A 6599-nucleotide genomic window follows, 5' to 3' on the forward strand; every position below is an offset into this window, starting at 1 on the left:
AGTTTTGGAAAGTGTTGGTGAGATATTCTTTCATACAAATGCAAGAGTATTAGTGAAGAATGGCCTTCCTTAAAACGTTGCCACAAAGTAGGAAGCACAGAACTTTAAGAATGTAATTGTAATATCTACCTTTCACTGGAACAAGATGCCCCAAGACCATTATTCTTCCCCCCATAAAACTTTAAAGTCAGCATTATTCAGGCAGCTAGAGTTGTCCTGGGACTTGTCTGTCAGACTGTCAGACTTGTCTGTCAGACTGCCAGATGGTGAAGTCCAGGTCATCATGCCCATTTCCAAAGCAGTGACCTTTATATTATTCCAAGCAACAATTGGTACTGCACAGGGTGGTAATAGGCTTGTGTGTGGCTGCTTGCCCTTAAAAAAATCCATGATCCCACACTAATGTTGGTTTTGAACCATGCAGTAGGTGTTTGAAATAAATGATTTCAGAAGAGGTAACCATACTCTTGTCCATTTAGCATATTATCTAAGGCAGTGTTTTTTGCCTTTGTAGTTAAAGCCACTGGCTATATAGACTATAACTATAGAGGAAGCAGATTTCACAGCCTTTGGGGAAGGCCGAGGCCCAGATAAGGAGGTTTGCTTCCTCCATAACTGCAAATAAATCCTCTCTCCCCAACCACTCTCCTACCTGCAGGCAGGGAGTCGGTGGGCGGGTATGCTGGGTAGGAGTCCCTGTGCACTGGACCCCTCTCACAATTAGTTACACCACTGGTTAAAGCTCTTCTTTGAGGACAAACATTTGGTTAGGGGCTGCTCCTTATTAGCATATAGCAAAGTTACATGTATTTAAAACCATTGCTGTGTCACCCATTCAGCATAGCAAACAAGTGTTCATCCTAAATCTCACATTATTTAACCTTCCAGCTATGTGTCCAAGGAGTATCTAGTAGAAAAAAAAAGGAATCTTTCCCAAATCTGGCCTTTGCAATGGCTTCAGTCACTGCTCCATGCAGCAGTAATATCATGGGGCCTTTAATTCTAATTAAATAATTTTTTTACATCATATATTTAGTCACTTAAATTGAATATTGGTAATTCTATATTTTCTTTGTAATGACCACTGATTGATCAGTGCTGAAAAGTTATTAGGGCTATTTTACTAATAGTGTGCACATTTGCTGTAGAGTAATAAACAAGCAGCCAATTAATAATTTTCTTTAAATTATTCTTTATGCAGCAGGCAGATCAGAGCTAAATAATGACTGATGGTCTCTAGCACAGGGCAACATTTTCCAGTGGTAGATAGTTTTACCTGTCCTTAAGAAAAGAAAGCTAAATCATGTATGTTTCCTTTTCAGGGGCTTGCTTTAATGGAAGTAATAAGTGTCATGTCAGTACACCTTTTGAGTCTGTTGTCTGAACTCATTACACCTAAGGTATGCAATTATTAAATTTCCTAATTGCACCATCACCTGGCAGCATCCAGAGGAGGAATTTACCATAAGCAGTGGTATAGGAAAAACAACCTAATAAAAGACAATGAACAAAAAAAAAAAGTATAACATTGCTAACATAAATTAAAATGTAAACAAATAACATTAGATTCTGTCTATTAGTCCACGCTAAACAATAAATGGGATAACCCCAGTGCTGTTCCATTAGTGGCTAGGAAGGTTAGGGTGAACTAACCATTTCCACAGTCCTTGGCCCCTTTGTAAAAGAAATTAGCATATGACCACACTATAAAAGGGCAAATAGTAATTGTCTATTTATTCTTATTCAAAATGTAGCAGTTGAAATTATAGACTACATTAAAGGCAAGCAAGAGAAAATAACTTTAGAATAAATAATTTCAATCAAAACAGGCATTCCAAAATCCTCTGCGATAATCTTCACATGTTTTCTAGGACAATGTAGAAAAAAGCATGTGTTCAGCTTGTTTACGAGACATCCGTACAAAAGCTATGACTTCCAATGTATTCAATTTCAGCAGAGTAGAAGTAAACATGGAAATGATATGCTTTAAATGAGCATTGTGTGCCAGGGACAATAATCTTGTTTTTAAACAGAATTTCCAGGTTCCTCTGGGAAATCAAAATAAAGAGAAACAAAGGATTTGATTCTTGCCTCATTATCTTTAATAATTGGATTTGTTTTTTCTTTGTATTGAACTAGCACATGACAAAATTGGCAGTATAAAAGAAAGTATAGCTAGAATGGTTGGGTTCAGAATTAAATTGTGGAGTTACGAAAGGAATATTTTTTATTTATGGTTGTGGAGTATAATTTTGGCTATATGGAATTTGGTATTTCAATTATAGAGGAGGTAAAGCAAATATATGCATTTATGTATTGTTACGCATCATTTGTAAACATCAAGGTAGGGTTACCTTAAAATATTGTGGCATCTGTATGCCTTTAGAACTGAGGACATGAATGACTGAGTGTCAAGTGAGGATAAAATGTTTAAAAAATGTAGAAATGTTAGTGAGGCAATATAAGATTGAGGGGAAGCAATGTGGATGGGTAACAATCCAGAAATGCTTGCGCAAATGGATCTCCTACCTAGCTATATTTTACAACTCACTTGTGCCACTGCCATAAGGCATCTTTTGGGGAAAGAATTGTATCTAACCTTAAGGAAGCAGGTCAGTTAATCCCACAAGCTTGTTATGCAGTGCCATTTAGGAATTGTAAAAAAGCTCAATAACACTAGAGAAAATTGCCAATTAGTGCAGGGAATAAACTAAACACAATGGAAGGGGACCATTCAAGGCCAGTTCCATGGCCGTCCGCAGAGATATTTTCAGGGAGGGGGGGGGGCAAGTAAGTAAACGCATCACAAGTAATAGTATATAATAAATAATTTGGTGGCAAAGATAAATCTAGAGACTGTAATGGTTAAGAAACATGAAAGAGAGAACTATGGGACAGCTGATATAGTTATGGGGTTAACTAGCCTGATGGGGTAAAATAAATTATGTGCACAGTAATATATGCTACACTGATTAAAAACTCTGAGTCAATGCAGCCATCTTAATTCACTTTGCAAGCAAATCCATGCCTTGGACAAATACTAGCAGGGCAGCCAGTCCATTTGACTGTTTGTCTTACTCACACTCTTGCACTGACTCACACACTTGGATATACAGACTGTCACGTAAACGTGTGACGTATGACCAACTAGCACACACAGGGAAATACCACACTTGTAAGAAGGGTTTACACAGGAGTTTATTTCAGATATACAACAAGCGGTAGATCAGGAACACGGCATTAGCATATGAACTCCCCCAAGTTCAAAACACTCCTGGTCCGAAACAAAGAGCTTCCCTTGGAGCGTCCACAGCAAGATGCACACGACCTCCAGGCAAATCCAAATACAAAGTCAGGGAGTTCCTTTGGGCAATTTCAAAGGGGTAAGGAGCAAAGTGCCTTTGGGTAAATCCACCGAATAACCATACCTCAAGGGAATCCAGGTATAAACATTCTTCTGGGAGGTAGGGAAATCCAAACTGTTGGAGGGAGTCTTCCTGCCTCAGCTAGGATAAAGTCCAAGGAACCGCAGAGGAGGGTGCCCTGCCACAGCCAGGTTACACCCCAGACGAACGACAACAACTCTCTAGCCCTCCCCTCTGGTATACCTGGCCTTTTCCCCACCCCCTAGGGTTGATTGGCTGGGAGGCCGGCCTTGCTTCTGGTTAACCCCACCCAAGCAGGTCTGATTGGCAGGGGCCCTGCTGCATCATTAGGGGAGGAGGAATACCTTGGAGGGGGTTGTCCAGCTCTTCTGGAGGGCTATCCTGGGAGCTCGTTTGTTTAAAGCTTTTTGGCGGGAAAGTAGAACAAAGAAGAAACACCATCTTGGATTGTATGTGTACTAGTCAGTTAGCTATGGATAAAATGGGACCAGTAGAAGGGGATTTTGGTCACACTAAGTATTTGTCACATTTCTTCCCCCCCCAGAGTAAGTGCATTGCCGGGGATCCCCTTTGTAGGGTGAGTCCCGGCTGCACTTTGAAGGCCCCACTGGCTCAATTAAATCTTTGGGTGACATAGTTGTTTCTCTCAGTCCATATTCTCCTTTGTGTTGGGAGCCATTTGCATGGGGATTGAGGAGCCTTATTGCTACTTTGTCTGTCTATGGATGCAAATTCCACCTTAACTTGACGCCCACACAAAGTCCATTTATTTAGTTCTTGTACTGCATCAGCAGCATCTCTGTGGTGTTCAAATTCCACAAATGCGAAACCCGGGGGGCTCCTGGCCACCCACACACTACGTATAGGGCCATAATATCCAAATGCCTGCTCCAATATAGTCTTATGGCCATGCTTGCCAAGGTTTCCAATGTAGACTTTGCAGTTTGGAGAATTGGTGACTTTGTGTCTGTTACTATGAATTGGAGTAGGGGTTATAAGTTTTGTTTGATGTTCCAGTCTTGTCTGTGGAACACCCCAGTGTCCTCTCCTGGGTGCACAGTTGTTCTCCCACCTTTTTGGGGCACACAAGTTGACTGCTGACACTCTAAATTCTTTTAGGTCTGATGCATCAATATTCACTTGTTGCTTCCTGTAGATATGGGGACCAGTCTCTTGGGCATCCTGCACTTGACACTCAGTGACCCCCTGTGATACAATATTTGCAGATTTGGCAGGTTGCAGTCTTATTGGGGTCAGGTTAGGGAGTCTGCGTGGGCATGTTGCCTGTAAGTGAGTAGTACAACCACAAATAAAACAGGCCCGAGGAATCCTAATTGGTTTAGAATCTGGAAGGGCCCTGACTGTCACATGGCTGGCATGTAGAGCATGGGTATGATCAGCCTCACAGGAGTGGTTTGTAGGACTCAGGGGTAGGGCAAGTGGCTGGGACTGGACACGATTCTCCAGGTACTCATCTGCTAACTGGGTGGCCTCCTCCAAGGTACCAGGCTTACGGTCCCCAACCCATTGTCGCACTTCAAGGGAGCAGTTTTCGAAGAATTGTTCTTTTAGCATCAACTGGCACAAATCCTCAAGGGAATTAACTTTATTCCCCCGTACCCAGTTGCGGAAATCCCTCTGCAACTTATTCCCGTAATCCTGGTGAGTTTCTTGGGAGGCTTTACGCCGGGTGCGGAAAGCTCTTCTGTAGAAGTCTGGAGTGATGGCGTAGCTGGCGAGGAGAATCTGACGCACTTTCCAATAATTTGCTCGCTGGGGGTATGGAATTTCCAAATAGACTTCGCTAGCTTTACCAGTGAGTTTACCAGCCAAAATAAGCACCCACTCATCCTGGGGAACTTGGTGGTCCTCACATAAACCTTCAAAGGAGCGAAGGAGGCTGTCTATGCTCTGCTTAGACTCATCAAAGGCAGGGAAGGCAGCATGAGTCAGTTTCACAACTGGCTGTCGTGCAATGGTTGGCCCTGCTGTGGGCCCAGAACTCAAGTTCCTAGGCTGATTTCCCTGTATAGTTGGGCGCAATACCTCTAGCCGTTCTGCTGGGGTCAGCCCTGGACCAATAGCAGCAAGGTGTTTCTGAAACAAGGTAACGGTGTTGTCCTCAGGTTCCCCAGCTGCATCTTGGTGCAAATTATAGTTTTCTTCTCCCTCCTCAGGGGTTTCTGGGTCACCCTGGGCATCACCTTCCTGGGTAGGTAGAGAATGGTGTGTGAGAAGTTCTATGAGTTCCTGTCTCCGCTTTCCCACTGTGTCAATACCGCATGTGTGGCAGAGCCTTTGTAGCGTTGGTAGCCTGAGCTCAGTAATCTCCTGAGCTGTAAGGTTTGCGAAGTTCCCTGATGTGCTAGTTTCCATTATCCGCACCGCTTGCCACCAGAATGTCACGTAAACGTGTGACGTATGACCAACTAGCACACACAGGGAAATACCACACTTGTAAGAAGGGTTTACACAGGAGTTTATTTCAGATATACAACAAGCGGTAGATCAGGAACACGGCATTAGCATATGAACTCCCCCAAGTCCAAAACACTCCTGGTCCGAAACAAAGAGCTTCCCTTGGAGCGTCCACAGCAAGATGCACACGCCCTCCAGGCAAATCCAAATACAAAGTCAGGGAGTTCCTTTGGGCAATTTCAAAGGGGTAAGGAGCAAAGTGCCTTTGGGTAAATCCACCGAATAACCATACCTCAAGGGGATCCAAGTATAAAGATTCTTCTGGGAGGTAGGGAAATCCAAACTGTTGGAGGGAGTCTTCCTGCCTCAGCTAGGATGAACTCCAAGGAACCGCAGAGGAGGGTGCCCTGCCACAGCCAGGTTACACCCCAGACGAACGACAACAACTCTCTAGCCCTCCCCTCTGGTATACCTGGCCTTTTCCCCACCCCCTAGGGTTGATTGGCTGGGAGGCCGGCCTTGCTTCTGGTTAACCCCACCCAAGCAGGTCTGATTGGCAGGGGCCCTGCTGCATCATTAGGGGAGGAGGAAATACCTTGGAGGGGGTTGTCCAGCTCTTCTGGAGGGCTATCCTGGAAACTCCTTTGTTTAAAGCTTTTTGGCGGGAAAGTAGAACAAAGAAGAAACACCATCTTGGATTGTATGTGTACTAGTCAGTTGCTATGGATAAAATGGGACCAGTAGAAGGGGATTTTGGTCACACTCAGTATTTGTCACACAGACTAGTGAGAAGCA

At 43.6% G+C, this 6599-nt stretch overlaps 1 protein-coding gene across 1 annotated transcript in view; it reads right to left on the bottom strand.

The window, feature by feature from the left end:
• The window catches only part of bcl2.L (B-cell CLL/lymphoma 2 L homeolog), a 125675-nt gene extending 119281 nt beyond the window's left edge, over positions 1-6394 (bottom strand). Inside the window, exon 1 of the mRNA XM_041566261.1 lies at positions 3429-6394. The gene's annotated coding sequence lies outside the window, so the exon portion shown is untranslated. The remainder of the gene's footprint in view (positions 1-3428) is intronic.
• Positions 6395-6599: the final 205 nt, after the last annotated feature.

The sequence above is a fragment of the Xenopus laevis genome, chromosome 6L (genome assembly GCF_017654675.1).
Source record: "Xenopus laevis strain J_2021 chromosome 6L, Xenopus_laevis_v10.1, whole genome shotgun sequence".
Lineage (NCBI taxonomy): Eukaryota > Metazoa > Chordata > Amphibia > Anura > Pipidae > Xenopus > Xenopus laevis.